This window comes from Schistocerca piceifrons, chromosome 3 (assembly GCF_021461385.2).
Source record: "Schistocerca piceifrons isolate TAMUIC-IGC-003096 chromosome 3, iqSchPice1.1, whole genome shotgun sequence".
NCBI classification, from domain to species: domain Eukaryota; kingdom Metazoa; phylum Arthropoda; class Insecta; order Orthoptera; family Acrididae; genus Schistocerca; species Schistocerca piceifrons.
The window spans coordinates 122,752,643-122,764,647 of NC_060140.1; the positions used below are offsets into that span (position 1 = coordinate 122,752,643).

At 39.4% G+C, this 12,005-nt stretch overlaps 1 non-coding gene across 1 annotated transcript; it reads right to left on the bottom strand.

Annotated features, from left to right (window-relative positions):
• Positions 1 to 10,238: 10,238 nt before the first annotated feature.
• Trnaa-cgc lies at positions 10,239 to 10,311 on the bottom strand. Its single transcript has one exon. It is a non-coding gene; the product is annotated as a tRNA-Ala (tRNA).
• Positions 10,312 to 12,005: the final 1,694 nt, after the last annotated feature.

Genomic DNA, 12,005 nt, shown 5'->3' on the forward strand with positions numbered 1-12,005 from the left:
AATTGTTGTAGTGTGTGAACCTTTTCAAGGATCAAACTGTTAGTTGGTTATGCACAATCCTCTGGATGTAAGTGGTACTGAAATTTAGTTGGTGTGCTAATGCACCACTGGTCACACAAAATAGCAACTCTACTTTCTAGCTTCAGTTTTATGAACTGTTATACAATTTGTATGTTGTTTTTTTATATGACAAAGAGCTTATTATTCTCATCACAGAGGTTTAAGTATGGATGAGATCTTTGTTTTCCTAGAGGAGTCCGATTTTCAAGATCTTGAAATGGCAAATTCATTGCATCTCTGCTTTGCTGCTCCTGACATCAGGGATGATGTAGACGAAGACAGACCAGATGAGGATGTTGGTGGAAACATCAATAATTTGAATTACCATCAGCTGACAGCAGAATGTGAAACAATTGCAATAAACTGGTTTCTGTGCTATTGAACCTCTAAACTAAGGGATGAACACCCATAAACTGACTGCAGAAGTTGAAGTAACTATAAGAAATACTAATGAAGATAAAATAGTTGGTTCCAGTAAAACAGAACAAGTTAATTGATGGAACTATCTTCTTTCACATAAGCAAGGGACAAAAAAGGTTGGCAGAAGATGGTTGGCTTCTGAGTTGCCTGAAAGAATGTTGTTGTGGTCTTCAGTCCTGAGACTGGTTTGATGCAGCTCTCCATGCTACTCTATCCTGTGCAAGCTTCTTCATCTCCCAGTACCTACTGCAACCTACATCCTTCTGAATCTGCTTGGTGTATTCATCTCTTGGCCTCCCTCTTCGATTTTTACCCTCCACGCTGCCCTCCAATACTAAATTGGTGATCCCTCGATGTCTCAGAACATGTCCTACCAACCGATCCCTTCTTATAGTCAAGTTGTGCCACAAACTTCTCTTCTCCCCAATCCTATTCAACACTTCCTCATTAGTTATGTGATCTACCCATCTAATCTTCAGCATTCTTCTGTAGCACCACATTTCGAAAGCTTCTATTTTCTTCTTGTCTAAATTATTTATCATCCATGTTTTACTTCCATACATGGCTACACTCCATACAAATACTTTCAGAAACTTCCTGACACTTAAATCTATACTCCATGTTAACAAATTTCTCTTCTTCCGAAACGCTTTTCTTCCCATTGCCAGTCTACATTTTATATCCTCTCTACTTCGACCATCGTCAGTTATTTTGCTTCCCAAACAGCAAAACTCCTTTACTACTTTAAGTGTCTCATTTCCTAATCTAATTCCCTCAGCATCACCTGACTTAATTCGATTACATTCCATTATCCTCGTTTTGCTTTTGTTGATGTTTATCTTATATCCTCCTTTCAAGACACTGTCCATTCCGTTCAACTGCTCTTCCAAGTTCTTTGCTGTCTCTGACAGAATTACAATGTCATAGGTGAATCTCAAAGTTTTTATTTCTTCTCCATGGATTTTAATACCTACTCCGAATTTTTCTTTTGTTTCCTTCACTGCTTGCTCAATGTACAGATTGAATAACATCGGGGAGAGGCTACAACCCCGTCTCACTCCCTTCCTAATCACTGCTTCCCTTTCATGCCCCTCAACTCTTATAACTGCCATTTGGTTTCTATACAAATTGTAAATAGCCTTTCGCTCCCTATATTTTACCCCTGCCACCTTCAGAATTTTAAAGAGAGTATTCCAGTCAACATTGTCAAAAGCTTTCTCTAAGTCTACAAATGCTTGAAATGTAGGCTTGCCTTTCCTTAATCTAGCTTCTAAGATAAGTCGTAGGGTCAGTATTGCCTCATGTGTTCCAATATTTCTACGGAATCCAAACTGATCTTCCTTGAGGTCGGCTTCTACTAGTTTTTCCATTCGTCTGTAAAGAATTCGCGTTAGTATTTTGCAGCCGTGACTTATTAAACTGATAGTTCGGTAATTTTCACATCTGTCAACACCTGCTTTCTTTGGGAAGTCTGAGGGTATTTCGCCTGTCTCATACATCTTGTTCACCAGATGGTAGAGTTTTGTCAGGACTGGCTCTCCCAAGGCCGTCAGTAGTTCTAATGGAATGTTGTCTACACCCGGGGCCTTGTTTCGACTCAGGTCTTTCAGTGCTGCCTGAAAGAAATGAAATGAAAAAGAAGACCTCTGAACTGGGTTACTTATTCCTGGGACCTAAACATGTTCAGAGACTTCTGACTCCGCTGAATATATCTGAATTATTTTTTAGTAAAGATTTTATTGCATACATCATGAAACAAAGCGTTTTTATATCCAGTGCTAAAAGGTAGAATGGACTTTGAATTATCTTTGAAGAACTGAAGGCGCTATTCGTTATATTGATGGTTAGCGAGTGCGACATCCTACCTCAAAAATGAATGTACTGGCAAAAAAGTGATGATACATTAAACTATGCTATATCAGAGTAAATGAGATGAAACCATTTGGAGATATGATGCATAACATGCGTCAAAATGACAAATGACAATACTAAGCTAGAGAAGAATGACAGAGTCTCAAAAATATGGCCTTACTTAGCCTACTTTAGAAACTGTTTTCTTGAATGTGTTGTGTGGGAGAAATAAAGCAGTGTAGATGAAGCTGCGATACCGTTCTTTCGATAGCATGGTTTCAAGCAATTCATTATGTGCAACCTACATGTTTTGGATATGAAGAATTGTGCAATACCTTCAGACTAGGTTATCTTGTTAGGTTTGAGGTTTATCAAGAATGAAATGGAGCACAAAATAAATACAAAGAAGATTATGGTGTGGGAGGGGGAGTCGTTTTATAGTTCACGGAATCTCTGCCAGAGGATGATTTTGGTGACACTTCGTCCCATTATTTGTTTGCAGACAACTACTTTATGTCCCTGAAAATAGTTGATAAATTTGCTGAAAATGGTATTTGTATTAGTGGGTCCATTAAGGAACAACAGAACTGGAAACTGCCCACTAAAAATTGTAGCTGCAATGAAGAAGAATCACAGAGACTCTTATGAAATGGGATGTGATGAAAATGCTTGTTGCTGGCATGACAACTCTGTACCCATGGCAGTGTCAAGCTATGAAGGTGTAAATCCCACTTGCAAGATTAAAAGATATTCTGCTGCATTGAAAATCTTACAATTGCAATATGGATGGCACAGATAGGACGGACAAAAATGTCAGTGGAGGTTAGATCTAGCAACTCCTGGGAATGAAGAAATGGATCTTCTCGCATTTAGAAGAACTGTAGAAAGAGATCTCTTACTAAAATATGGGAAACAAAAATGTAAGTGAGGACCAAATGTCACTCCAGTTACTAGTCAAGTCTCTTTGGAAGTTTGTTTTGATGAACAAAGTCATTTTATTGTTACTCAAACAAAAGGAACAAGATGTGCTCTCTGTAAATCACACACAGATCAGGTGCACAAAATGCAATGTAGCCTTACATGAAAAATGTTTCTATTCCTTTCACTCTAGAAAATACAACGTGTGATATTCCATATACTTGGTAGAGCATTGCTGCATCAGCTCATATTTTGTAATCTATGTGCAGAAAATAATGCAAATCAGGGTGTTCTATCCTAGAAAAATGATTCATTTTTCTCACAAAAAATTTCTGAGCAGTAATGGGCTATTGTGAATTGCTGAGTAGAATGAGCAGCAACAATTGTCTGTCACAATATGGCTGTTTATTTTCAAATATGTTGTTGTTTCCTATGATGAGGTTAGGCAGGAACCTAAGAATACAGCTTAAAATGCTGTGAGTAAAACAAGGGGCAATCATGTTTAAAATCTTGTTTGTCACTTACATCGCTTTTTTCAAGGGTGTGATTAGGTAGGACCCTAAAAGTACAACTTAAACAGCTGTTTTGCTTGTCACAAATATTCAGCTGTGATGAATCCTTAACACCACTTTTGCAAATTAGACAAAGATTGCATGTGGAGTGATGGACGTCTTGTGACCACTTTCCGAATTGAGGCAATTTTTAATCGCTTGTTTCTATGCATTGTTAGTGTGTGTTTATCTGCAATACATTTATTAATAGTGACAATGTGTGTGTTACAGTTCAACCACCTGTCCTCATCCACATCTCAGTATGTGTTGCACACTTTAAAATTACAAAATATTATCTCCTTGAACATTTTTGAAAATACTGGCAGTAGTGAGATGGGCAGTAATCCCTTGCTGGAATTTTTGTCTCCTTTTTTGTGAAGTGGCTTGACAACAGCTTGTTGGAAAACTACTGCCATGAAAAGAGTCATTACACAAGTAACACAGTAAGTTCAGCTAAACAATATTCATTAATTTTACTACTGATATCATCACAATCACATCAATATTTATTTCTGAGAGAGTTGACAGCAATGAAAACTTCTTTTGGAATGTTGGAGGTAACTGAATTTTGTCAAACTTGTTTTGGAAGGCTTTTCTTAGGAACTGTAGACTGCGCGCTAAGTCCTCAAACCTAAATTATCTGCTGTGGACAGAAACAGTTAAAAGTTTCTGCGACTGTAGGGCTATATTTGATGAGTTCATTGTCTACCTTTAAAGAAATTTCTTCATTTGTTTTTCTTGAATCATTTATATCATGTTCCAAATAGTCATTATCTTATTGCTGGAAGCACTATGTTTTTCTTAAAAGTACGTACATTTTGATGCTCTTATGACTTTCCCTACAATTTTACAGTCGACTTTGTGATGTGATTTAACCTTATTATCTGTGTCCCTTGATGGCAAGTAGAGTTTTCTCTTATTTTTGCATGATAGCCCGATTTCATTTGTAATTGAGGGTTTAGGTACATTTAACCTGCTTTCACTGGTTAATTTCATATGAAAACAGTTTTCAAAGTATGATACAGAATACATTTAGTTTTCATTTATGCCATGTGTTTTGTGCACTTCCTTCCGGTCAATATTTCACGTATTATTCCTGAAAACCCTCAAGTCTTTTTTTTCTTATTAACCTTATAGTTTTCCAATTACTTCTATTTATGTCATGCACTCTGATACTGAACATCAGCAGTTGATCATCGTGGGCCATTAACTACGGGAATTACATTGTGACTATGCAGTCTTGATGTGTCTGTAAAAATGCTGTTAATAGCCATGCAGCTGGTTCCCAATAATCTTGCTGCAAATTGTATTAGGGGAGTAAGATTATATGGAATTGCAAGGACTCGAGTATAGCTCTAAAACAAATGTGCTCTAAAAAATTGAAATTTCTACATTACCTCATTTTGCTTGGCAGTCAAGAAGTTTAATAATACATCACGTTGTTTCATAAATAATTCAAAATTACGGGATAGTTCCCTTTATATTGTGACAACAATAATAATAATAATAATAATAATAATAATAATAATAAATTGTAGTAGTAGTAGTAGTAGTAGAATTAGTATTGACTTTCCTTGAAAATCTATTTTTGCAGTACAAGTTCCAAAATGATGCAGGCTGCAGTTCATCTAAAGCAATCTGAATTTCACTGATTTTATTTTTTAACCTTCCAATATTTTGATGCAATATATATATTTTAACCTCATTTTTAATGTCACGTATGTTATGCTTGAAATTTTCAGTTGTATTTACTGCTTTTAACACTGATAGTCTGAAAGTAACACTGATAGTCTGAAAGCTGAGTTTACCCAAAAAATGATGCTGCCATCAGACCAGTGACTACAGCAATATGCTCAAGAGTATCCGTGGTCCCCTTAAGGCACCAAGCCAGTTTCCCTTTCCCATACCTGTTGAGATGTGGACCATGTCCACAAAACTCCATGTGTCAATAGCATCAACAGAAGCTGTTGATCTAACTCTGCGTTGACCTGATTCACATTGCTGTTCAACTGGGAGCAATCAAAATGCCTCAAAACAGGAAGAAACTCAAGATTTGAATGGTTTGTTTAAAATTATCTTTACCAAGTCACTCTCGATACAGTAGACATGGTCCATGTCAATACTGTTTCCTGCTCCATCTACTATTTCAACACAATCTTTCTTTCCAAACTCTTTGCACAAATAACATAATTTTATACTCTACCACTGGTCCAAGACTTGAACTTAGTTTGAAAGAAATTGCGACCTGTTACATATGTAATAGTTCTTCCTGTAACAACTGACCTACAACTCTCTTATGACTACTACCTAACAGCAGGACTTTCCCACTTTTCCTGAAGTCGAATGCCTACTGCCTTGTCTATGCCTACATGTACTAGAGATCCTTCCTCATCTGACTGCGGTAGGAGGGCAAACCTGTGGTTTGTGGTAGTGACAAAGTTGTCAGAAATGTTTCGCTTCCTGTGGCCTCTGTTCATTGCTACTACTTTTCACTTCTCGCTACCGTCCTCTCCCATTAACCGTTCCAGTTCTTTCCTAGCACTGTCAAACACTGCCTTAATGGCCCTAATTTTTTCACTCCTGCTCAGCGATTTTTCTGCCTCATGCACAGACTCTGCACTTACATCACAATCTACCACACTTCATTCCCTCTCACTCCAATGAATCCAACAGCTGCGCTGTACCATAGAACTAACTTTCCTATAGCAGCTAAAACACTTGAGCCAAGAGCAGATTGGATATTCTCCATCTGTTATGTTTTTCTACTCTTACCAATAACAATTTTTTTTTCTAATTTTATTATATTTCCAATACAGTTGCACACAAAACACACAAGATGTAGCCTACATATATATTTTGAAATGTTGTTTGGACAAAGTTCCATTTAAAATTATTGTATTTACAGTACTGAATATGCTGATCCTATTGAGATACATAGTTTTCATTAGAACATGGTTAATTGAAAGATATGACTAATTGTATTTATGCCAATAGCATTTAGTGGAAAAACATTTTGAGGTAATCAGCAGAACCTAAAGATTGTTATTCATTCACAAGCAGTCATTCCACTCTTCCTGAGAACATTCATTGAATTACCTGAAACTAATTAACTTGTGAGATAATTGATACTGAAAGATCGGACATTCATAATTTTCCATTGCCAATTTTTCCCCTGCGCTTGTAAGAATTGCAGAAATATGGCAAGTATGGGGTTTTATAGGAGATAGTCTATATCTCCACAGGTATGGGAAAGGGAAATTGGCTTGGTTCTCTAAAGGGAGCACTGATACTCTTGGCCATATTGCTATATACATTGCACTCTGAGTGTTGACATTGCACTTTTTTTGCTGTATTTTTCTGAATCAGATGACACCCCTCATTAATTGATGAAGCCACTACCTAAGATTTTGTAAAATAGTTTGCAAGTGGATGCCATACTCGTAATTAGGTTTTCTCAATGTGGAAGCATTAGATGGTTCTGCACACTTTTGTAATTTACTAACATCATCATTTTTCAAACACCAGACAACAGTTAAGTCTTATAGTCCACTCAAAACAGTAGGGTTTAACCTAGCTGATGTTAAAACATTATGTAGTCCAGAATGAGATTTTCAGTCTGCAGTGGAGTGTGTGCTGATATGAAACTTCCTGGAAGATAAAAACTGTGTTCCAGACCAAGACTCGAACTTGGGACTGTTGTAACTGTGACTGTTCCGGTCGTGGGGTTGCCGAGAACAAAAGCGCGGTGGGACCAAATGGGAGTGGCCCGCAAACAAACAAAACGAACAGTAAAGGACGGACAAGAACAACAACAGACGACCAAGCAAGACCTTACGAACAACAACACACACGAAGCAACGGAGTCACAAGTGAAAACCTCACGAATCCACAATGTCCACTCGTACACAGAAACAAAGTAAAGTAAACACACTGTCTGTAGGGCAGATGTCAATACTCTCACATGAATATCAGACTGCTTGCTGAACAAGAGGCAGGCGCTTAAATACATGATAGAGTATATGACCACTGGGACCATGTGCTCCACTGTGGCACCCTCACATTACACACGCGCAGCCACGGCTTATGGCACGACAGCTGCAGAGACCATTAGTGGTAATCGAGGTCCATGCCGTCTAATGCTGATTCGAAACCCGCGGCACTCGGTGCCAGGGGGACCTTCGCCTTTCACAGGCAAGTGCTCTACCAACTGAGCTACCCAATCATGACTCACAACCCACCCTCACAGCTTCAATTCTGTCAGTACACTGTCTCCTACCTTCCAAACTTCACAGAAGCTCTCCTGTGAACCTTGCAAAACTAGCACTCCTGGAAGAAAGGATACTGCGCAGACACGGCTTGCCACAGCCAGGGGGATGTTTCCAGAAGATTTTCACTCTGCAGCAGAGTGTGCGCTGATATGAAACTTCCTGGCAGATTAAAACTGTGTGCCAGACCAAGACTCAAACTCAGGACCTTTGCCTTTTGTGGGTGATTGTTCTACCATCTGAGCTACCCAAGCACCACGCATGACCCGCCCTCACAGCTTCAGTCCGGTCCAGCACACAGTTTTAATCTGCCAGGAAGTTTCATATCAGCACACTCTCCACTGCAAAGTGAAAATCTCATTCTGGAAACATCCCACAGGCTGTGGCTAAGCCGTGTCTCTTAAATATCCTTTCCTCCAGGAGTGATAGTTCTGCAAGGTTCGTAGAAGAGCTTCTGTGAAGTTTGGAAGGTAGGAGATGAGGTACTGGCAGAAATGACGCTGTGAGGGCAGGTTGTGAGTCGTGCTTGGGTAGCTCAGTTGGTAGCACTTGCCCGTGAAAGGCAAAGGTCCCAAGTTCGAGTATCGGTCCAGCACACAGTTTTAATCTGTCAGGAAGTTTCACATTATGTAGTTACCGTGATCAACAGATAACTTCCCTCCAGTCTTTCTGTTAAGTTCATATTTATAACTCTGCATATTATGCCACTGTGATGTTGAATAGTGTGCCTCTGCATTATAAATGAGTTACTATATTGTTGACATTAAAATGAATGAAGACATGCAAGTCTCTTTACCTGTACCAACTGTAAACTGCAAGACTGGAACTGACCATCACAATCTTTGAAGTGCCCATACAGTGGGAAAGAACTGCATAATTTTTTATCTACCGTGTGGTGTATATCATTTGGCACTATCCTTTCTAAAGTCAGTTTTCAGCATTTTATTTCATGATGTCAAGAAATGAGACTTCAAGACATGTGGAACAGAGCACTATGCAGGTAAGGAGATGGTTGCACACTTCATGCTCATGTTTGTTTACAAACAAAATTGAACCTGGACGATGTATTAAGTCAACTCTGAATAATACAGTAATACACTGAAGTTTTATAGCACATTATGTGTGTAGTTATCAAGTCACAAGACAAATAAAATGCAGTTATATTGAAATTTAGCCTAGGGACGTGTGTATATAACATTTTGGAATATACAAATCTGAAAACGAATATTCAATTGCTCACCTAAACAGACACTAATGTATGCATGAAAACCAAATTATCTTTAAATATTATACTTAATATGTACTTAATGAAGAATGGTTGTTTCTGCACATGAAATCACAGCACAGTCATTCAGTGAAAGCTATCACCTCACTAACAGCCATCTATCTACTGGAAGTTAAAACCTGTTTAATCTGAATACTAGTGGTCATGTTGGAGTATTACCTTAACCTTGTGGGTGAAGATATTTGAGCAAGACCTCAGGCACTGGTATTTATGTTATCTGTTCTACAGACAATTTTGCGGCCTTCAGTCTGAGGACTGATTGGATGTAACTCCCACGTTAGTCTACTCTGCACGTATCTCTTAATCCCTCTGCAGCCTACATCCATTTAAATCTATTTACTGGATTGAAGTCCTGGTCTCCCTCTACAGAGTGAAAAGTATTTAAACCGACAAACTCTGAGAGGTTGTAGGGGACATCAAAACAAATATTTTTCCCTATGAGGGTTATTTAAACCGGTGGAGGCCATATTGCGCTCTTCAGTTGTTAGAGGGTGTATTATGCTCTTTGGTCATAGGCAACTGCTGTCCACCAGTGTAGTAGTGCATTGTCTATGTTTACTAATGAAGCGATACAACTGGAGTGAGTACACTGATATGGTTGGTGCATACTATGTAGCGCACCATAACGGATGAGCTGCACGGCGGGTTTATCAGCAACAACATCCTAATCGCCATATCCCGCATCATACAACCTTTGCTGCTGTGTCTGTGTGAGGAGGAGGAGGAGATTAGTGTTTAACGTCCCGTCGACAACGAGGTCATTAGAGACGGAGCGCAAGCTCGGATGAGGGAAGGATGGCGAAGGAAATCGGCTGTGCCTTTTCAAAGGAACCATCCCGGCATTTGCCTGAAGCGATTTAGGGAAATCACGGAAAACCTAAATCAGGATGGCCGGAGACGGGATTGAACCGTCGTCCTCCCGAATGCGAGTCCAGTGTGCTAACCACTGCACCACCTCGCTCCGTGTGTGTCTGTGTGAGACAGGGTCATTTATCAGATTACCTGGACAGGGACGCCGTCACATGGTAAGAATGCTGCAATTTGGGAAAGCTGTCTTGCAGCATGTGGAGTGGGATCCTCCAGTCAGCACACGTGCAATTGCACATAACATGGGGACGAATCAGACTAATCTAAGAACGGTCCTTCAAGAGCAATTTTTACGTCCATTTCACTTACAGTGTGACCACAACCTGGAACCAGTTGATTATCCACCAGAACACAGTTTTCACAGTGGTACCTGGATCAGTGTGAAATGCATCCTACATTTCCATCCTCTGTGTTGTTTACCGATGAAGCAATGTTCGGGCACGATGGATGGATTTCAACAGTTCCCAGAAACGTGGATTGGCAGAGGTGGTCCTGTACCATGGCCTGCTCAATCCCCAGATGTGTCCCCTCTGAAATTTTTTGTGTGGGGGAGAGATGCGCAACCTTGTTTACGCAACTCCTGTTGCATCAGAAGGGGATCTGGTTACCCAGATAGTAGCAGCAGCAGCAGGAACAATTCAGGATACTCCTTGAGTTTTTGCCCGTGTCAGACAGAACATGATCCGACGGTGTAACCTTTGTTTACATGTCAATGGAGGCATTTTTGAAAATCTGCTGTAATTGAAATTGGGTTGTGTTAATGTGTTGTCTCTTGGTCTTAAAAAAAAATGGAAAAGTGTTTGTTGGTTTAATTAATTTGCTGCCAGAGAAATCTTCATCTACCAGTTCAAATACTCCTCATAGGAAAAAATGACATTAGGGAAAAATATTTGTTTTGATGTCCCCTACATCCTCCCAGAGTCTGTCGGTTTAAATACTTTTCACCCTGTATAATTTTTACCTACACATTTCCTTTCATTAACTAGTTAACGCCTCAGGACGTATCCTGTCAACTTATTCCTTCTTTTGCCTACTCTAGTTAATTTCAACATAGTAAAATTCTTGGGAAAAATCTGCAGGTTCCTCACTTTTATCACATAACTACATTTTATCTACCATTGCTAGCTTAATATCTACATGTCCACAGTGAAATTTATCACAGTACAGTACTTCAAAAAATCCTTAGGTACCGTTACATCCCAGAACCTTTCCCCTGAATCTGTGCCTCTCTTCACCCCCACCAAATCCCTGCACTCTTACCATCTATGTGCTTCCTAGAGTTCACAAATCCAACTGTCCAGGAAGCCCCATTGTGGCAGTTTACTGTACCCCCTCAGAGAGAGTCTCTGCTCTCCTGCACCAAACCTTCACCCTTCATATAAAAGACACCAATCATTTCTCCACTGACTCTCCACAGTTCCTGTTCCTTTACCATTTGTGGAGCCCCACCCATCACTGTTGATGCTGCCTCCCTCTACATTAACATTCATAATGCCCATAGCCTCGCCACTACTGAACACTACCTATCCCACTGCACTTTATGTAAGATGGAAACTTGGTGAAGATCTTCACATCAAGAATACAGAACCCCAACCTTATCCGTGGGCAAAGGCAGGTAATCTACAAGAAAATTATTTTTCCTCTTTTACTGATGGTGTGTTATCCACAGTTGGGGTGAAACTGATTTTTGTTACTGTTAATGAATGTGGCAAAGGAGAATGGAGAAATAAGGAAATATAGTTTTAAGTTGTTTGAAAAGGTCTCAGAGAGGGCCCATTATTTTCTTTA